The following is a 22,264-nucleotide window of genomic DNA, read 5'->3' on the forward strand; positions in this document are numbered from 1 at the left end:
GTGTGTAAAGTAATGAGAGAAAAAAACAATTTGATCAATTGTAGTAATTTCTGTAATGTAACAAAATGTGGGAAATGTCAAGGGGTCTGAATACTTTCTGAAGGCCCTGTGTGTGTGTATGAAGAGCCTCTTATCAGGACCTGGACTGCGTTCCCCACAAGCCCCTGCTTCAAAGACAGGGAAAGGAAGAGAGGAAGGGCCCAGTGACCTCACACCACCTCAGCTTTAATACACTCTTCTCACTCTCTCTTCCTCCTCTCACTCTCTCTTCCTCCCTCCCTCTCTCTTCCTCCCTCCCTCCCTCGCTCTCTTCCTCCTCTCTCTTCCTCTACCTCTCTCCCCCTCTCACTCTCTCTTCCTCCCTCCCTCTCTCTTCCTCCCTCCCTCCCTCCCTCTCTCTTCCTCTACCTCTCTCCCCCTCTCACTCTCTCTTCCTCTACCTCTCCCCCTCTCACTCTCTCTTCCTCCCTCCCTCTCTCTTCCTCCCTCCCTCCCTCCCTCTCTCTTCCTCTACCTCTCTCCCCCTCTCACTCTCTCTTCCTCTACCTCTCTCCCCCTCTCACTCTCTCTTCCTCTACCTCTCTCCCCCTCTTCCTCTCTCTTCCTCCTCTCTCTTCCTCTACCTCTCTCCCCCTCTCACTCTCTCTTCCTCCTCTCTCTTCCTCTTCCTCCCTCCCTCCCTCCCTCTCTCTTCCTCTACCTCTCTCCCCCTCTCACTCTCTCTTCCTCCTCTCTCTTCCTCTACCTCTCTCCCCCTCTCTCTCTCTCTTCCTCTACCTCTCTCCCCCTCTCTCTCTCTTCCTCCCTCTCGCTCCCTCCCTTCCTCGCTCTCTTCCTCCTCTCTCTTCCTCTCCCTCTCTCTACCTCTCTCCCCCTCTCTCTCTCTTCCTCTCCCTCTCTCTTCCTCTACCTCTCTCCCCCTCTCTCTCTCTTCCTCTCTCTCCCCCTCTCTCTCTCTTCCTCTCCCTCTCTCTTCCTCTACCTCTCTCCCCCTCTCTCCCCCTCTCTCTCTCTTCCTCCCTCTCGCTCCCTCCCTTCCTCGCTCTCTTCCTCCTCTCTCTTCCTCTCCCTCTCTCTACCTCTCTCCCCCTCTCTCTCTCTTCCTCTCCCTCTCTCTTCCTCTACCTCTCTCCCCCTCTCTCTCTCTTCCTCTCCCTCTCTCTACCTCTCTCCCCCTCTCTCTCTCTTCCTCTCCCTCTCTCTTCCTCTACCTCTCTCCCCCTCTCTCTCTCTTCCTCTCCCTCTCTCTTCCTCTACCTCTCTCCCCCTCTCTCTCTCTTCCTCCCTCTCGCTCCCTCCCTTCCTCGCTCTCTTCCTCCTCTCTCTTCCTCTCCCTCTCTCTACCTCTCTCCCCCTCTCTCTCTCTTCCTCTCCCTCTCTCTTCCTCTACCTCTCTCCCCCTCTCTCTCTCTTCCTCTCCCTCTCTCTTCCTCTACCTCTCTCCCCCTCTCTCTCTCTTCCTCTCTCTCCCCCTCTCTCTCTCTTCCTCTCCCTCTCTCTTCCTCTACCTCTCTCCCCCTCTCTCCCCCTCTCTCTCTCTTCCTCCCTCTCGCTCCCTCCCTTCCTCGCTCTCTTCCTCCTCTCTCTTCCTCTCCCTCTCTCTACCTCTCTCCCCCTCTCTCTCTCTTCCTCTCCCTCTCTCTTCCTCTACCTCTCTCCCCCTCTCACTCTCTCTTCCTCCCTCTCGCTCCCTCCCTCCCTCGCTCTCTTCCTCCTCTCTCTTCCTCTACCTCTCTCCCCCTCTCTCTCTCTTCCTCCCTCTCGCTCCCTCCCTCCCTCGCTCTCTTCCTCTCTCTTCCTCCTCTCTCTTCCTCTCTCCCCCTCTCTATTCCTCTCTCCCCCTCTCTCGCTCTCTTCCTCCTCTCTCTTCCTCTACCTCTCTCCCCCTCTCTCTCTCTTCCTCCCTCTCGCTCCCTCCCTCCCTCGCTCTCTTCCTCTCTCTTCCTCCTCTCTCTTCCTCTCTCCCCCTCTCTCTTTCTCTCCCCCCCTCTCTCTCTTCCTCCTCTCTCTTCCTCTCCCTCTCTCTTCCTCTACCTCTCTCCCCCTCTCTCTCTCTCCAAGGAATGTGAGAGGAACAGGAAGAGACCTCCTGTCAGGGGATGTGAGAGGAACAGGAAGAGCCCTCCTGTCAGGGAATGTGAGAGGAACAGGAAGAGACCTCCTGTCAGGGAATGTGAGAGGAACAGGAAGAGACCTCCTGTCAGGGAATGTGAGAGGAACAGGAAGAGACCTCCTGTCAGGGAATGACAGAGGAACAGGAAGAGACCTCCTGTCAGGGAATGTGAGAGGAACAGGAAGAGACCTCCTGTCAGGGAATGTGAGAGGAACAGGAAGAGACCTCCTGTCAGGGAATGTGAGGGGAACAGGAAGAGCCCTCCTGTCAGGGAATGTGAGAGGAACAGGAAGAGACCTCCTGTCAGGGAATGTGAGAGGAACAGGAAGAGACCTCCTGTCAGGGAATGAGAGAGGAACAGGAAGAGACCTCCTGTCAGGGGATGTGAGAGGAACAGGAAGAGCCCTCCTGTCAGGGAATGTGAGAGGAACAGGAAGAGACCTCCTGTCAGGGAATGTGAGAGGAACAGGAAGAGACCTCCTGTCAGGGGATGTGAGAGGAACAGGAAGAGTCCTCCTGTCAGGGGATGTGAGAGGAACAGGAAGAGACCTCCTGTCAGGGAATGTGAGAGGAACAGGAAGAACCCTCCTGTCAGGGAATGTGAGAGGAACAGGAAGAGCCCTCCTGTCAGGGAATGTGAGAGGAACAGGAAGAGACCTCCTGTCAGGGGATGTGAGAGGAACAGGAAGAGCCCTCCTGTCAGGGAATGTGAGAGGAACAGGAAGAGCCCTCCTGTCAGGGGATGTGAGAGGAACAGGAAGAGACCTCCTGTCAGGGAATGTGAGAGGAACAGGAAGAGACCTCCTGTCAGGGGATGTGAGAGGAACAGGAAGAGTCCTCCTGTCAGGGGATGTGAGAGGAACAGGAAGAGAGAGGAACAGGAAGAGCCCTCCTGTCAGGGAATGTGAGAGGAACAGGAAGAGACCTCCTGTCAGGGGATGTGAGAGGAACAGGAAGAGACCTCCTGTCAGGGAATGTGAGAGGAACAGGAAGAGACCTCCTGTCAGGGAATGTGAGAGGAACAGGAAGAGCCCTCCTGTCAGGGGATGTGAGAGGAACAGGAAGAGACCTCCTGTCAGGGGATGTGAGAGGAACAGGAAGAGACCTCCTGTCAGGGAATGTGAGAGGAACAGGAAGAGACCTCCTGTCAGGGAATGTGAGAGGAACAGGAAGAACCCTCCTGTCAGGGAATGTGAGAGGAACAGGAAGAGACCTCCTGTCAGGGAATGAGAGAGGAACAGGAAGAGTCCTCCTGTCACGGGATGTGAGAGGAACAGGAAGAGCCCTCCTGTCAGGGAATGTGAGAGGAACAGGAAGAGCCCTCCTGTCAGGGGATGTGAGAGGAACAGGAAGAGACCTCCTGTCAGGGAATGTGAGAGGAACAGGAAGAGACCTCCTGTCAGGGGATGTGAGAGGAACAGGAAGAGTCCTCCTGTCAGGGGATGTGAGAAGAACAGGAAGAGACCTCCTGTCAGGGAATGTGAGAGGAACAGGAAGAGACCTCCTCAAATAGCTCAGCAGTAGAGAACTTTACAGTTGTTGAAGGATATTAACAACCTGGCCAGAGTTAGCAGGAATGTGTTTAGGCACTTGGCAGGATTACAGATTTAGGCATCTCATCTCAGTTAAACACACACACACACACACACACACACACACACACACACACACACACACACACACACACACACACACACACACACACACACACACACACACACACACACACACACACACACACACACACACACACACAAACACACATTACTGTGCTGGCACATCTGTCTCGGCAGATGGAGGAGCAGCTCTGGAGTCAAGGTAAATCTCAGCAATGACTAAATACTTCATCTAGGTGGTTGTTCTGAGTTGTTCTGAGTTAATATGCAGTGATAAACATGGTCCTTTATCTTCTAGAGTGATGAGGAGAGACACATGACAGGTCCTTCAGCATTACACAGAGCTGCAGCAGTGATAAACATGGTCCTTTATCTTCTAGAGTGATGAGGAGAGACACATGACAGGTCCTTCAGCACTACACAGAGCTGCAGCAGTGATAAACATGGTCCTTTATCTTCTAGAGTGATGAGGAGAGACACATGACAGGTCCTTCAGCACTACACTTCACCTTCATGGCTACAGCTGAGCTGGTGACTCCCCCTCTCTCTCTCTCCCACTGGACACTGAGCTGGTGACTCCCCCCTCTCTCTCTCTCACTGTGACTCCCCCCTCTCTCTCTCCTACTGGACACTGAGCTGGTGACTCCCCCCTCTCTCTCTCCTACTGGACACTGAGCTGGTGACTCCCCCTCTCTCTCTCTCCCACTGGACACTGAGCTGGTGACTCCCCCCTCTCTCTCTCTCCCACTGGACACTGAGCTGGTGACTCCCCCCTCTCTCTCTCTCTCCCACTGGACACTGAGCTGGTGACTCCCCCCTCTCTCTCTCTCCCACTGGACACTGAACTGGTGACTCCCCCCTCTCTCTCTCTCCCACTGGACACTGAGCTGGTGACTCCCCCCTCTCTCTCTCTCCTACTGGACACTGAGCTGGTGACTCCCCCTCTCTCTCTCCCACTGGACACTGAGCTGGTGACTCCCCCCTCTCTCTCTCTCACTGTGACTCCCCCCTCTCTCTCTCCTACTGGACACTGAGCTGGTGACTCCCCCTCTCTCTCTCTCCTACTGGACACTGAGCTGGTGACTCCCCCTCTCTCTCTCTCCCACTGGACACTGAGCTGGTGACTCCCCCCCTCTCTCTCTCTCCCACTGGACACTGAGCTGGTGACTCCCCCCTCTCTCTCTCTCCCACTGGACACTGAACTGGTGACTCCCCCCTCTCTCTCTCCCACTGGACACTGAGCTGGTGACTCCCCCCTCTCTCTCTCTCCCACTGGACACTGAGCTGGTGACTCCCCCCTCTCTCTCTCTCTCTCCCACTGGACACTGAGCTGGTGACTCCCCCCTCTCTCTCTCCCACTGGACACTGAGCTGGTGACTCCCCCCTCTCTCTCTCTCCCACTGGACACTGAGCTGGTGACTCCCCCCTCTCTCTCTCTCCCACTGGACACTGAGCTGGTGACTCCCCTCTCTCTCTCTCCCACTGGACACTGAGCTGGTGACTCCCCCCTCTCTCTCTCTCACTGGACACTGAGCTGGTGACTCCCCCCTCTCTCTCTCCCACTGGACACTGAGCTGGTGACTCCTCCCTCTCTCTCTCCCACTGGACACTGAGCTGGTGACTCCCCCCTCTCTCTCTCCCACTGGACACTGAGCTGGTGACTCCCCCCCTCTCTCTGTCCCACTGGACACTGAGCTGGTGACTCCCCCCCCTCTCTCTCTCACTGGACACTGAGCTGGTGACTCCCCCCTCTCTCTCTCTCCCACTGGACACTGAGCTGGTGACTCCCCCCTCTCTCTCTCTCCCACTGGACACTGAGCTGGTGACTCCCCCCTCTCTCTCTCCCACTGGACACTGAGCTGGTGACTCCCCCCTCTCTCTCTCCCACTGGACACTGAGCTGGTGACTCCCCCCCTCTCTCTCTCCCACTGGACACTGAGCTGGTGACTCCCCCCTCTCTCTCTCCCACTGGACACTGAGCTGGTGACTCCCCCCCTCTCTCTCTCCCACTGGACACTGAGCTGGTGACTCCCCCCTCTCTCTCTCCCACTGGACACTGAGCTGGTGACTCCCCCCCTCTCTCTCTCCCACTGGACACTGAGCATAGCAAATTACACTTTAACATTACATTGAATAACATGGCTATATACAGGAAGTACCAGGTAATAACATGGCTATATACAGGGAGTACCAGGTAATTACATGGCTATATACAGGAAGTACCAGGTAATAACATGCCTATATACAGGGAGTACCAGGTAATAACATGGCTATATACAGGGAGTACCAGGTAATAATACGGCTATATACAGGAAGTACCAGGTAATAACATGGCTATATACAGGAAGTACCAGGTAATAACATGGCTATATACAGGAAGTACCAGGTAATAACATGGCTATATACAGGAAGTACCAGGTAATAACATGGCTATATACAGGAAGTACCAGGTTATAACATGGCTAACACCACAGAGAGGACAGTGGTAGTTAATATATGATAACAGGGGACACAGAGAGGACAGTGATAGTTAATATATGACAACAGGGGACACAGAGAGGATCAGCTCACCTGTAAAGCAGATGGCTAGAGAACTTCTAATGAAAACACCAGATTCTAACTCTGAACCAAACAGTTGTCAGCATTCTGTCTCTGCTTCAGTTACTGTCTATAGTTTGTAGATAAAGGAAACATCCCCTTGTGGAGGTAAGAGGTTGCTTCCTAATAAGGTAAGAGGAAGCCTCTCTATATCTGTTTCTGTACGAAGGAGAAGGAGGGGGTCAGGGTGCCTCTTTGTGAGACAGGTAAAGAGAGGGGACTAACTACAGGTCTACACACACACACACACACACACTACACACACCCACGCACACGCACACACTACACACACACACACACACACACACACACTACACACACACACACACACTACACACACACACACACACACACATTACACACACACACACACACACACACACTACACACACACACACTACACACACACACACTACACACACACACACACACTACACACACACACATTACACACACACACACACACACTACACACACACACTCACACGCACACTACACATGCACGCACGCACGCAACACACACACACACACACACACACACACACACACACACACACACACACACACACACACACACACACACACACACACACACACACACACACACACACACACACCACTCTGTATCTCCATAATGATCCCTTCAGTTCACACCTCCACCTCTGTAACCAGGGGCCCCGTGGGCCTGGAGAGGAGGAGGGAGGAGGGGGAGGGTGAGGAATGGAGGCGGGGCAGCAGCCGCCTGAGGTAGCAGAGGAAGGAGGATGTCTGCTCAGACACAGAGACACAGCTTATCAATAGACCATAGTAGCACAGTGGCTAATCATTCCACTATAATAAACACATATAGAGGATTCATCTTTCAATGCTAACTGTCTTTGTGTTCTGCTTGTGCTTCCTCTGACATTCAGTTTCAATACAGTGACGTTACCTGTAGACGTAGTAAAGAGCTTTGTTGTTTTTCCTGGTAACCATGTGACTTATACTAACGTAACTGAGGCTCAATCTGCATAATGCCAAATGTCTGTGGGCTGGCTTGTAGCCAGACTATCCTCTGCTCTGTGGGCTGGCTTGTAGCCAGACTATCCTCTGCTCTGTGTCTGTGGGCTGGCTTGTAGCCAGACTATCCTCTGCTCTGTGTCTGTGGGCTGGCTTGTAGCCAGACTATCCTCTGCTCTGTGTCTGTGGGCTGGCTTGTAGCCAGACTACCCTCTGCTCTGTGGGCTGGCTTGTAGCCAGACTATCCTCTGCTCTGTGTCTGTGGGCTGGCTTGTAGCCAGACTATCCTCTGCTCTGTGTCTGTGGGCTGGCTTGTAGCCAGACTACCCTCTGCTCTGTGTCTGTGGGCTGGCTTGTAGCCAGACTACCCTCTGCTCTGTGTCTGTGGGCTGGCTTGTAGCCAGACTACCCTCTGCTCTGTGGGCTGGCTTGTAGCCAGACTACCCTCTGCTCTGTGTCTGTGGGCTGGCTTGTAGCCAGACTATCCTCTGCTCTGTGTCTGTGGGCTGGCTTGTAGCCAGACTATCCTCTGCTCTGTGTCTGTGGGCTGGCTTGTAGCCAGACTACCCTCTGCTCTGTGTCTGTGGGCTGGCTTGTAGCCAGACTACCCTCTGCTCTGTGGGCTGGCTTGTAGCCAGACTACCCTCTGCTCTGTGTCTGTGGGCTGGCTTGTAGCCAGACTACCCTCTGCTCTGTGGGCTGGCTTGTAGCCAGACTATCCTCTGCTCTGTGTCTGTGGGCTGGCTTGTAGCCAGACTACCCTCTGCTCTGTGGGCTGGCTTGTAGCCAGACTATCCTCTGCTCTGTGGGCTGGCTTGTAGCCAGACTATCCTCTGCTCTGTGTCTGTGGGCTGGCTTGTAGCCAGACTACCCTCTGCTCTGTGGGCTGGCTTGTAGCCAGACTATCCTCTGCTCTGTGTCTGTGGGCTGGCTTGTAGCCAGACTACCCTCTGCTCTGTGGGCTGGCTTGTAGCCAGACTATCCTCTGCTCTTTGTCTGTGGGCTGGCTTGTAGCCAGACTATCCTCTGCTCTGTGTCTGTGGGCTGGCTTGTAGCCAGACTACCCTCTGCTCTGTGTCTGTGGGCTGGCTTGTAGCCAGACTACCCTCTGCTCTGTGGGCTGGCTTGTAGCCAGACTATCCTCTGCTCTGTGTCTGTGGGCTGGCTTGTAGCCAGACTATCCTCTGCTCTGTGGGCTGGCTTCTAGCCAGACTATCCTCTGCTCTGTGTCTGTGGGCTGGCTTGTAGCCAGACTATCCTCTGCTCTGTGTCTGTGGGCTGGCTTGTAGCCAGACTATCCTCTGCTCTGTGTCTGTGGGCTGGCTTGTAGCCAGACTACCCTCTGTTCTGTGGGCTGGCTTGTAGCCAGACTATCCTCTGCTCTGTGGGCTGGCTTGTAGCCAGACTATCCTCTGTGTCTGTGGGCTGGCTTGTAGCCAGACTACCCTCTGTTCTGTGGGCTGGCTTGTAGCCAGACTATCCTCTGCTCTGTGGGCTGGCTTGTAGCCAGCCTATCCTCTGCTCTGTGGGCTGGCTTGTAGCCAGACTACCCTCTGCTCTGTGGGCTGGCTTGTAGCCAGACTATCCTCTGCTCTGTGGGCTGGCTTGTAGCCAGACTATCCTCTGCTCTGTGTCTGTGGGCTGGCTTGTAGCCAGACTATCCTCTGCTCTGTGGGCTGGCTTGTAGCCAGACTATCCTCTGCTCTGTGGGCTGGCTTGTAGCCAGACTATCCTCTGCTCTGTGTCTGTGGGCTGGCTTGTAGCCAGACTATCCTCTGCTCTGTGGGCTGGCTTGTAGCCAGACTAACCTCTGCTCTGTTTTCATCTGCACTAGAGCAATACATTAAGGGATTGATGCAGGGCACGAGCAATGATGTAATGCAGATAGTCAGCGGATCTGCGGTATCGATGCTGAGTCTTGGTGTGTGTGTGTGTGTGTGTGTGTGTGTGTGTGTGTGTGTGTGTGTGTGTGTGTGTGTGTGTGTGTGTGTGTGTGTGTGTGTGTGTGTGTGTTTGCACATAACACCATCAACTGACAGGGGACCCATGTTTACAAACTAAAGACTATCATTTCTCAGTAGAAATCAATGAACGTCCGTCATGGTACATGTAGCAGATGGACCACAACGAACAGACACGGCCATAGCAACAACGATCCATCTCTAGGGAAGCATTAATCACACAACATTCCAATACTATTAAAACCCACATTGTTTGGTTCTGGTTCTGCCTATAGAAATACCCGAACTATCACCTAACTCAGACGAGCTTTATTAGTCTGTGTTTGTAGAACAGGACAAGGAAATGAAGAACGGAGTCTGCGTCCAAACGCAGCAGCAGCTGAACAACACTTGATTATAAAATGATGTGTTTTGTAAACAGGACAAAGTTTTAGATCAACGCAGAATATTATCCAACGGGAAACCACTACAGTATCAGAAAACATTCAAATGGAACACAACAAAAACAAACAATATGTCTGAATAAGACTACTGACCTACACAGACCAAAGCGAACCGTATTAATATCCATATGACCAGGAGAAACGCCGGCGCTCCAATCCGATCCATCATTCCAGCAGCCCAGGTCGTTCTTTTGTCATCTTGGGGGTAATTTCCGTAACATCTGTAGCAATAGCCTTCGAATATTTCCCGTGACCTTTGCAGATGTCATGAACTCAAGTCCCCTTTCTGTAGAAAAATAAATAAATAACTAGGACGTGGGTAAATTGTGTTTGTAGCGTAAAAAAAAAAAAACGCTTAATACGCTCCTCAGACGCAGCCCACTAGGACAATGTGTTACAGTGAAAAGAGGAGATGTGATCGTACATCGTCGGTCTCTGCTTCAACGGCTCGTTTTGGTTTCCGCTTTGATTTATATCCTAAAGGAAGGGAAAAGTCTCTGCGTTTGTGAGACAGAAGACAAAGGCACTTACGGCTGTCACGTCCTTTATTCCGGTTTGGACTGTTCGGTGTTTATAGCTGTTTATTATTCGCCGTCACACAGTCGAGTATTTTCATCTCCCTTTATGCACTATCCTGTGCATGAAAGTGGACAATGGTGCAGTGATCATTTACCGTGCAGTTACGCGTTGTCTGTCATATTTAAGTTGAACCTAAATCTTAGTTGTTGTAGTCGCTGCAGTTTGGTATGTCCGAGCAGATCCTTCTTTGAATTGAATAATGTTTTTTCCCCCATCCCGTGCAGGGAGGTCTTCGTTGAATACGTCGTTATAATGTTGTCGTCAAATCCTGCCCCCGAATGGCCGGATGGTGGTATTGCATATTCGCACCAGTGATTCTATTAAATATAAAAAATAAAATATATTTTTTATTTGTCACATGCGCCAAATAAAACAGGTGTAGACATTACAGTGTAATGCTTACTGACAAGCCCTTAACCAACAATGCAGTTATTTTTTTAAATGACAGTTAAGAAAATATTTACTAAATAAACTAAAGTAAACACAATAAAATAACAATAAAGAGGCTATATACAGGAGGTACCGATACCGAGGTGCTACAGGTTAGTCGAGGTAATTAAGGTAATATGTACATGTAGGTAGGGGTAGTGACTAGGCATAGGTAATATGTACATGTAGGTAGGGTTGGTGACTAGACATAGATAATATACAGCGAGTAGCAACAGGGGGGGGGATATGCAAATAGTCCTGGTAGCCATTTGATTAATTGTTCAGCAGTCTCATGGCTTGGGGGGGTAGAAGCTGTTATGGAGCCTTTTGGAACCTAGACTTGGTGCTCCGGTACCGTTTGCCGTGCGGGACCAGAGAAAACAGTCTTTGACTTGGCGCTCTGGTACCGTTTGCCGTGCGGGAGCAGAGAAAACAGTCTATGACTTGGCGCTCTGGTACCGTTTGCCGTGCGGGAGCAGAGAAAACAGTCTATGACTTGGCGCTCTGGTACCGTTTGCCGTGCGGGAGCAGAGAAAACAGTCTATGACTTGGCGCTCTGGTACCGTTTGCCGTGCGGGACCAGAGAAAACAGTCTATGACTTGGCGCTCTGGTACCGTTTGCCGTGCGGGACCAGAGAAAACAGTCTTTGACTTGGCGCTCTGGTACCGTTTGCCGTGCGGGACCAGAGAAAACAGTCTTTGACTTGGGTGGCTGGAGTCTTTGACAATGTTTTAGGCCTTCCTTTGACACCGCCTGGTATAGAGGTCCTGGATGGCAGGGAGCTCGGCCCCAGTGATGTACTGGGCTGTACGAACTACCCTCTGTAGCGCCTTACGGTCGGAGGCTGAGCAGTTGCCATACCAGGTGGAGAAGCTGCCAGTCAAGATGCCCTTGATGCTCAGGGGTGTGTGGTCAGGGGTGCGTGCTCAGGGGTGGGTGGTCAGGGGTGCGTGCCCAGGGGTGCGTGGTCAGGGGTGCGTGCTCAGGGGTGGGTGGTCAGGGGTGCGTGCTCAGGGGTGCGTGGTCAGGGGTGCGTGCCCAGGGGTGCGTGGTCAGGGGTGCGTGCCCAGGGGTGCGTGGTCAGGGGTGCGTGCCCAGGGGTGCGTGCTCAGGGATGCGTGGTCAGGGGTGCGTGGTCAGGGGGGCGTGCCCAGGGGTGCGTGGTCAGGGGTGCGTGCCCAGGGGTGCGTGGTCAGGGGTGCGTGGTCAGGGGTGCGTGGTCAGGGGTGCGTGGTCAGGGGTGCGTGGTCAGGGGGGCGTGCCCCTGTATATAGCCTCACTTTATATTTTACTGTTACTGTTTAATTATTTAACTTTTATTTTCTAATTTAAATATTTAACTTATCTATTTATTATTTAACACTTATTTTTCTTAACTACATTGTTGGTTAAGGGCTTGTAAGTCAGCATTTCACTGTGAGGTCTACTACACCTGTTGTATTCAGCATTTCACTGTGAGGTCTACTACACCTGTTGTATTCAGCATTTCACTGTCAGGTCTACTACACCTGTTGTATTCGGCATTTCACTGTAAGGTCTACTACACCTGTTGTATTCAGCATTTCACTGTGAGGTCTACTACACCTGTAGTATTCAGCATTTCACTGTGAGGTCTACTACACCTGTTGTATTCAGCATTTCACTGTGAGGTCTACTACACCTGTTGTATTCAGCATTTCACTGTGAGGTCTACTACACCTGTTGTATTCAGCATTTCACTGTGAGGTCTACACCTGTTGTATTCAGCATTTCACTGTGAGGTCTACACCTGTTGTATTCAGCATTTCACTGTGAGGTCTACACCTGTTGTATTCAGCATTTCACTGTGAGGTCTACTACACCTGTTGTATTCAGCATTTCACTGTGAGGTCTACTACACCTGTTGTATTCAGCATTTCACTGTGAGGTCTACACCTGTTGTATTCAGCATTTCACTGTGAGGTCTACACCTGTTGTATTCAGCATTTCACTGTGAGGTCTACTACACCTGTTGTATTCAGCATTTCACTGTGAGGTCTACTACACCTGTTGTATTCAGCATTTCACTGTGAGGTCTACTACACCTGTTGTATTCAGCATTTCACTGTGAGGTCTACTACACCTGTTGTATTCAGCATTTCACTGTGAGGTCTACTACACCTGTTGTATTCAGCATTTCACTGTGAGGTCTACTACACCTGTTGTATTCAGCATTTCACTGTGAGGTCTACTACACCTGTTGTATTCAGCATTTCACTGTGAGGTCTACACCTGTTGTATTCAGCATTTCACTGTGAGGTCTACACCTGTTGTATTCAGCATTTCACTGTGAGGTCTACACCTGTTGTATTCAGCATTTCACTGTGAGGTCTACTACACCTGTTGTATTCAGCATTTCACTGTGAGGTCTACTACACCTGTTGTATTCAGCATTTCACTGTGAGGTCTACTACACCTGTTGTATTCAGCATTTCACTGTGAGGTCTACACCTGTTGTATTCAGCATTTCACTGTGAGGTCTACACCTGTTGTATTCAGCATTTCACTGTGAGGTCTACACCTGTTGTATTCAGCATTTCACTGTGAGGTCTACTACACCTGTTGTATTCAGCATTTCACTGTAAGGTCTACTACACCTGTTGTATTCAGCATTTCACTGTGAGGTCTACTACACCTGTTGTATTCAGCATTTCACTGTGAGGTCTACTACACCTGTTGTATTCAGCATTTCACTGTGAGGTCTACTACACCTGTTGTATTCAGCATTTCACTGTGAGGTCTACTACACCTGTTGTATTCAGCATTTCACTGTAAGGTCTACTACACCTGTTGTATTCAGCATTTCACTGTAAGGTCTACTACACCTGTTGTATTCAGCATTTCACTGTGAGGTCTACACCTGTTGTATTCAGCATTTCACTGTGAGGTCTACTACACCTGTTGTATTCAGCATTTCACTGTGAGGTCTACACCTGTTGTATTCAGCATTTCACTGTGAGGTCTACACCTGTTGTATTCAGCATTTCACTGTGAGGTCTACACCTGTTGTATTCAGCATTTCACTGTGAGGTCTACACCTGTTGTATTCAGCATTTCACTGTGAGGTCTACACCTGTTGTATTCAGCATTTCACTGTGAGGTCTACACCTGTTGTATTCAGCATTTCACTGTGAGGTCTACTACACCTGTTGTATTCAGCATTTCACTGTGAGGTCTACTACACCTGTTGTATTCGGCATTTCACTGTAAGGTCTACTACACCTGTTGTATTCGGCATTTCACTGTAAGGTCTACTACACCTGTTGTATTCAGCATTTCACTGTGAGGTCTACTACACCTGTTGTATTCAGCATTTCACTGTGAGGTCTACTACACCTGTTGTATTCAGCATTTCACTGTGAGGTCTACACCTGTTGTATTCAGCATTTCACTGTGAGGTCTACACCTGTTGTATTCAGCATTTCACTGTGAGGTCTACACCTGTTGTATTCAGCATTTCACTGTGAGGTCTACACCTGTTGTATTCAGCATTTCACTGTAAGGTCTACTACACCTGTTGTATTCAGCATTTCACTGTGAGGTCTACTACACCTGTTGTATTCAGCATTTCACTGTGAGGTCTACTACACCTGTTGTATTCAGCATTTCACTGTGAGGTCTACTACACCTGTTGTATTCAGCATTTCACTGTGAGGTCTACACCTGTTGTGTTCAGCATTTCACTGTAAGGTCTACTACACCTGTTGTATTCAGCATTTCACTGTGAGGTCTACTACACCTGTTGTATTCAGCATTTCACTGTGAGGTCTACTACACCTGTTGTATTCAGCATTTCACAGTGAGGTCTACTACACCTGTTGTATTCAGCATTTCACTGTGAGGTCTACTACACCTGTTGTATTCAGCATTTCACTGTGAGGTCTACTACACCTGTTGTATTCAGCATTTCACTGTGAGGTCTACTACACCTGTTGTATTCAGCATTTCACTGTGAGGTCTACTACACCTGTTGTATTCAGCATTTCACTGTGAGGTCTACTACACCTGTTGTATTCAGCATTTCACTGTGAGGTCTACTACACCTGTTGTATTTAGCATTTCACTGTGAGGTCTACTACACCTGTTGTATTCAGCATTTCACTGTGAGGTCTACTACACCTGTTGTATTCAGCATTTCACTGTGAGGTCAACACCTGTTGTATTCAGCATGTGACAAATACCATTTGATTTGATTTGATTACTCTCTTGGTATTCGCCCTGTTTAACTTAAATTCGGTTTAATTAGTTACTAAAATGCTGGACCATGTAATTTTCTACAACACATCATCCTGGTTGGATAGCGGGAAGGCAGGGAGCTATCTTTGTCGTCACCGTTGTCAAAGCTTGGAGATCCTTGAGAAGAGGTGGTGGGTCCGTCACAAAAAGGCACTGCTGAGATTCGAACTCAGGATCTCCTGTTTACTAGACAGGCGCTTTAACCAACTAAGCCACAGCGCCGCCGACTCGTGATGGAAATAAAAGGGTAAATGTCTTTACTGTTGGTACAATGTGAAACGGGGATAGGCGCCATATTCTCAAAAGGTCGTTTTTTTACTTTCATCATGTCACAATCAGGTTTTACCAGTTGAATATTGACACAAACATAATACTTTTTATTATTACAACTTTTCTGATATATTTTATTAAAATATGCAAATGAGGCGATATAACGTTAAATATTTGCATATCGCGAAAATAAATGTTTCTGGAAACTGGATGACGTCAGCCTAAAAATGTTAGTTTCATTTTAACTTAAGACACTCCAACACCGGACTTGTCCAGAGCGGATAGGCGATAAATACTTATTTTTTTCATATTTATGTCTGAAAAATACTAGTCCATGTAACGTTAAATGCATTTTTGGCGCATTTTTCCAACGAAAATGTTATTTAGAATTTAAAAAATGAACAACCTATCAACAATTCTCTCTGGGCAAGTCTGGAGAATATATGTAAGTATAACCACACAACATGTGGTGAATTCAGATGGTTCTGAAACGGAGAAACATAACGAGGAGTCTGAGTTGGCTCGTGGGAAGATAGAAGGGGAGTCTGAGTTGGCTTGTGGGAAGATAGAAGGGGAGTCTGAGTTGGCTCGTGGGAAGATAGAAGGGGAGTCTGAGTTGGCTCGTGGGAAGATAGAAGGGGAGTCTGAGTTGGCTTGTGGGAAGATAGAAGGGGAGTCTGAGTTGGCTCGTGGGAAGATAGAAGGGGAGTCTGAGTTGGCTCGTGGGAAGATAGAAGGGGAGTCTGAGTTGGCTCGTGGGAAGATAGAAGGGGAGTCTGAGTTGGCTTGTGGGAAGATAGAAGGGGAGTCTGAGTTGGCTTGTGGGAAGATAGAAGGGGAGTCTGTGTTGGCTCGTGGGAAGATAGAAGGGGAGTCTGAGTTGGCTCGTGGGAAGATAGAAGGGGAGTCTGAGTTGGCTTGTGGGAAGATAGAAGGGGAGTCTGAGTTGGCTCGTGGGAAGATAGAAGGGGAGTCTGAGTTGGCTTGTGGGAAGATAGAAGGGGAGTCTGAGTTGGCTCGTGGGAAGATAGAAGGGGAGTCTGAGTTGGCTTGTGGGAAGATAGAAGGGGAGTCTGAGTTGGCTCGTGGGAAGATAGAAGGGGAGTCTGAGTTGGCTCGTGGGAAGATAGAAGGGGAGTCTGAGTTGGCTCGTGGGAAGATAGAAGGGGAGTCTGAGTTGGCTCGTGGGAAGATAGAAGGGGAGTCTGAGTTGGCTCGTGGGAAGATAGAAGGGGAGTCTGAGTTGGCTCGTGGGAAGATAGAAGGGGAGTCTGAGTTGGCTCGTGGGAAGATAGAAGGGGAGTCTGAGTTGGCTCGTGGGAAGATAGAAGGGGAGTCTGAGTTGGCTCGTGGGAAGATAGAAGGGGAGTCTGAGTTGGCTTGTGGGAAGATAGAAGGGGAGTCTGAGTTGGCTCGTGGGAAGATAGAAGGGGAGTCTGAGTTGGCTCGTGGGAAGATAGAAGGGGAGTCTGAGTTGGCTCGTGGGAAGATAGAAGGGGAGTCTGAGTTGGCTCGTGGGAAGATAGAAGGGGAGTCTGAGTTGGCTCGTGGGAAGATAGAAGGGGAGTCTGAGTTGGCTTGTGGGAAGATAGAAGGGGAGTCTGAGTTGGCTTGTGGGAAGATAGAAGGGGAGTCTGAGTTGGCTCGTGGGAAGATAGAAGGGGAGTCTGTGTTGGCTTGTGGGAAGATAGAAGGGGAGTCTGAGTTGGCTTGTGGGAAGATAGAAGGGGAGTCTGTGTTGGCTTGTGGGAAGATAGAAGGGGAGTCTGAGTTGGCTTGTGGGAAGATAGAAGGGGAGTCTGAGTTGGCTTGTGGGAAGATAGAAGGGGAGTCTGAGTTGGCTTGTGGGAAGATAGAAGGGGAGTCTGAGTTGGCTTGTGGGAAGATAGAAGGGGAGTCTGAGTTGGCTCGTGGGAAGATAGAAGGGGAGTCTGTGTTGGCTCGTGGGAAGATAGAAGGGGAGTCTGAGTTGGCTCGTGGGAAGATAGAAGGGGAGTCTGAGTTGGCTTGTGGGAAGATAGAAGGGGAGTCTGAGTTGGCTCGTGGGAAGATAGAAGGGGAGTCTGAGTTGGCTCGTGGGAAGATAGAAGGGGAGTCTGAGTTGGCTCGTGGGAAGATAGAAGGGGAGTCTGTGTTGGCTCGTGGGAAGATAGAAGGGGAGTCTGAGTTGGCTCGTGGGAAGATAGAAGGGGAGTCTGAGTTGGCTCGTGGGAAGATAGAAGGGGAGTCTGAGTTGGCTCGTGGGAAGATAGAAGGGGAGTCTGAGTTGGCTTGTGGGAAGATAGAAGGGGAGTCTGAGTTGGCTCGTGGGAAGATAGAAGGGGAGTCTGAGTTGGCTCGTGGGAAGATAGATGGGGAGTCTGAGTTGGCTCGTGGGAAGATAGAAGGGGAGTCTGAGTTGGCTCGTGGGAAGATAGAAGGGGAGTCTGAGTTGGCTCGTGGGAAGATAGAAGGGGAGTCTGAGTTGGCTTGTGGGAAGATAGAAGGGGAGTCTGAGTTGGCTTGTGGGAAGATAGAAGGGGAGTCTGAGTTGGCTTGTGGGAAGATAGAAGGGGAGTCTGAGTTGGCTTGTGGGAAGATAGAAGGGGAGTCTGAGTTGGCTTGTGGGAAGATAGAAGGGGAGTCTGAGTTGGCTCGTGGGAAGATAGAAGGGGAGTCTGAGTTGGCTCGTGGGAAGATAGAAGGGGAGTCTGAGTTGGCTTGTGGGAAGATAGAAGGGGAGTCTGTGTTGGCTTGTGGGAAGATAGAAGGGGAGTCTGAGTTGGCTCGTGGGAAGATAGAAGGGGAGTCTGAGTTGGCTTGTGGGAAGATAGAAGGGGAGTCTGAGTTGGCTTGTGGGAAGATAGAAGGGGAGTCTGAGTTGGCTCGTGGGAAGATAGAAGGGGAGTCTGAGTTGGCTCGTGGGAAGATAGAAGGGGAGTCTGAGTTGGCTTGTGGGAAGATAGAAGGGGAGTCTGAGTTGGCTTGTGGGAAGATAGAAGGGGAGTCTGAGTTGGCTCGTGGGAAGATAGAAGGGGAGTCTGTGTTGGCTTGTGGGAAAATAGGCTTAGCAGTTCAGACGTCTTTTTCTGTTCCGTATTGTCGTGTCCTGTATATATATATATATTTACACCTTTCTTTGCATATCTTTTATTTATTTTATTATCCAAGAACTCAACTACAAAAGCTTTCCTGCAAAAGCTTTCCTGCAACCCGCTTCACCAATTACAAAAAGTAATATTTACCTCAATCTGAAAATCCATCGTGGAAGATAGCCAGGGGCTAATTCAGAAGCTAGCCTGAAAGCTAACCAGAAGCTACTCCGATAGCTAGCCAGAAGCTAATCTGTAGCTGCCCCGAAATTAGCCGGTTTGCTGGCTAGCGTTGGTGTTTCAGCTGCCCACGTTTAGTGGTCATCAGCTATTCCTTTAGCTCGATAATCTACCGGCACTTTTGTGCAACGCGACTCGGACCGGAGCATTCCGGGACTCTTTTTCTCTCAGTTTCCCCGGATTCCAGCCGCAGGCTCTGGACACTTGCACCTTTATTTCGCAGCTAGCTAGCTGCAAACCGTGTGACTATTGGCTTACGTCGACCCCGGAGCAAACTCAAATCATTCTGGAGCTAGCCAGCTGAGGAGTTCCATCACCATCCGGACCCGTTTCTTTTGTTGCTGCTGCAGATACGGAACCCCACCGGGCCTTCACGACTGACTGCCGACGTTATCTGCCCGAGGGATTTATCCAACTGGCACCTCCGTCCCGACGTTACCTGAACGCTCATCTGAGGCCCGCTAATCGTTAGCTGTCTTATCGGCTGCTATTTGAACAAGTATATCGGACAACTATTATTATTATTATTATTTTTTTTTTTTTTTTTTTTCCTTGGGTCACTATATCTATTTTGCCAATTTGGATTGATCCCCTCTACCACACGGAACCCCACTACACGGAACCCCACTAACCTACCGACGGAAACGCACGAGGTATCTACAAACAGACCTCCATCCTATGCTGCTACCGTTAGCCATATACCCGGCCAGCTGTCTGGATCGCCACGACCCCAACCAACCTCTACTCACTGGACCCTTATTGATCACTCGATTAGCATGCCTCTCCTTAATGTAAATATGCCTTGTCCATTGCTGTTCTGGTTAGTGTTTATTGGCTTATTTCACTGTAGAGATTCTAGCCCTGCTCTCTATACCATATCCAACCTCTCAGTTCCACCACCCACATATGCGATGACATCACCTGGTTTCAATGATGTTTCTAGAGACAATATCTCTCTCATCATCACTCAATACCTAGGTTTACCTCCACTGTATTCACATCCTACCATACCTTTGTCTGTACATTATTCCTTTAAACTATTTTATCGCCCCCAGAAACCTCCTTTTACTCTCTGCTCTAGTAGCTCTAGGCGACCAATTCTCATAGCTTTTAGCCGTACCCTTATCCTACTCCTCCTCTGTTCCTCTGGTGATGTAGAGGTGAATCCAGGCCCTGCAGTACCTGGCTCCACTCCTATTCCCCAGGCGCTCTCTTTTGATGACTTCTGTAACCGTAATAGCCTTGGCTTCATGCATGTTAACATTAGAAGCCTCCTCCCTAAGTTTGTTTTGTTCACTGCTTTAGCACACTCTGCCAACCCGGATGTTTTAGCCGTGTCTGAATCCTGGCTTAGAAAGACCACCAAAAATTCAGACATTTTCATCCCCAATTACAATATTTTCAGACAAGATAGAACGGCCAAAGGGGGCGGTGTTGCAATCTACTGCAAAGACTGCCTGCAGAGTTCTGTTATACTATCCAGGTCTGTTCCCAAACAATTTGAACTTCTACTTTTAAAAATCCACCTCTCTAAAAACAAGTCTCTCACCGTTGCCGCCTGCTATAGACCACCCTCTGCCCCCAGCTGTGCTCTGGACACTATATGTGAACTGATTGCCCCCCATCTATCTTCAGAGCTCGTGCTGCTAGGCGACCTAAATTTGAACATGCTCAACACCCCAGCCACCCTACAATCTAAGCTTGATGCCCTCAATCTCACACAAATTATCAATGAACCTACCAGGTACCACCCCAGTTCCGTAAACACGGGTACCCTCATAGATATCATCCTAATAAACTTGCCCTCCAAATACACCTCTGCTGTTTTCAACCAAGATCTCAGCAATCACTGCCTCATTGCCTGCATCCGTAATGGGTCAGCGGTCAAACGACCTCCACTCATCACTGTCAAACGCTCCCTGAAACACTTCAGCGAGCAGGCCTTTCTAATCGACCTGGCCGGGGTATCCTGGAAGGATATTGATCTCATCCCGTCAGTAGAGGATGCCTGGTCATTTTTTTAAAATGCCTTCCTCTCCATCTTGAATAAGCATGCCCCATTCAAGAAATTTAGAACCAGGAACAGATATAGCCCTTGGTTCTCTCCTGACCTGACTGCCCTTAACCAACAGAAAAACATCCTATGGCGTTCTGCATTAGCATCGAACAGCCCCCGTGATATGCAACTTTTCAGGGAAGCCAGAAACCAATATACACAGGCAGTTAGAACAGCCAAGGCTAGCTTTTTCAAGCAGAAATTTGCTTCCTGCAACACAAATTCAAAAAAGTTCTGGGACACCGTAAAGTCCATGGAGAATAAGAACACCTCCTCCCAGCTTCCAACCGCTCTGAGGATAGGAAACACTGTCACCACCGACAAATCCACTATAATTGAGAATTTCAATAAGCATTTTTCTACGGCTGGCCATGCTTTCCACCTGGCTACCCCTACCCTGGACAACAGCACTGCCCTCCCCTCTGCTACTCGCCCAAGCCTTCCCCATTTCTCTTTCTCCCAAATACAGTCAGCTGATGTTCTAAATGAGCTGCAAAATCTGGACCCTTACAAATCAGCCGGGCTAGATAATCTGGACCCTTTCTTTCTAAAACTATCTGCTGAAATTGTTGCCACCCCTATTACTAGCCTCTTCAACCTCTCTTTCGTGTCGTCTAAGATCCCCAAAGATTGGAAAGCAGCTGCGGTTATCCCCCTCTTCAAAGGGGGGGACACCCTTGACCCTAACTGCTACAGACCTATATCTATCCTACCCTGCCTTTCTAAGGTCTTCGAAAGCCAAGTCAACAAACAGATTACCGACCATTTCGAATCCCACCACACCTTCTCCGCTATGCAATCTGGTTTCAGAGCTGGTCATGGGTGCACCTCAGCCACGCTCAAGGTCATAAACGATATCGTAACCGCCATCGATAGGAAACAATACTGTGCAGCCGTATTCATTGACCTGGCCAAGGCCTTTGACTCTGTCAATCACCACATCCTCATTGGCAGACTCGACAGCCTTGGTTTCTCTAATGATTGCCTCGCCTGATCCATGTGGATGATGGTAGTATGGGAAAATAAAGAAAAATGACGTTTTTATGTTTACTTTTAGAAAATACTAATATCAATTTGACCAAAATACCAACAAATCTCAAAATAGGTAGATGCATTAATAAGCAAGTGGTGCCTGGCCTTTTACAAATAGTTCACAAAAGGCTCCGCTGAGATTCGAACTCAGGATCTCCTGTTTACTAGACAGGCGCTTTAACCAACTAAGCCACGGCGCCGGTGATTGTGCACATGAAAAAAGGCTTTATATTTCAATGATCTATATCTCAAATTTTGATAACGAGTGAATGTAAATCGGCGATTTACATTTCAGACGGTGTTGTGTCTTTAGTTAATTACTCAAGTGAGCTTCATTGCAGAACATAAATTAAGCAATATTGATCCCATAGTTTACATTTCAAACATTTACAAGCTCGGACATTGGTGTTCGGTCATAGTCGCCCCAGACTCAACCTATGTGTCAAATCAGAATGTATTTGTGTCATGCTTGGTAAACAACAGGTGAGTAACAGTGAAATGCTTACGGCCCTAACCAACAATGCAGAGGAACAAATAGAATAATATTAAAATAATACATACTGATCTGAGGTGTCGTGCTGCCGCATTTTTTCACTTTGACT

At 49.4% G+C, this 22,264-nt stretch overlaps 2 non-coding genes across 2 annotated transcripts; both read right to left on the reverse strand.

The window, feature by feature from the left end:
* Nucleotides 1-15,141: 15,141 nt before the first annotated feature.
* trnat-agu (transfer RNA threonine (anticodon AGU)) lies at nt 15,142-15,215 on the reverse strand. The gene has a single exon. It is a non-coding gene; the product is annotated as a tRNA-Thr (tRNA).
* Nucleotides 15,216-21,788: 6,573 nt separating this feature from the next.
* On the reverse strand, nt 21,789-21,862 carry trnat-agu (transfer RNA threonine (anticodon AGU)). The gene has a single exon. It is a non-coding gene; the product is annotated as a tRNA-Thr (tRNA).
* Nucleotides 21,863-22,264: the final 402 nt, after the last annotated feature.

The sequence above is a fragment of the Salvelinus fontinalis genome, unplaced genomic scaffold (assembly GCF_029448725.1).
Source record: "Salvelinus fontinalis isolate EN_2023a unplaced genomic scaffold, ASM2944872v1 scaffold_0894, whole genome shotgun sequence".
Lineage (NCBI taxonomy): Eukaryota > Metazoa > Chordata > Actinopteri > Salmoniformes > Salmonidae > Salvelinus > Salvelinus fontinalis.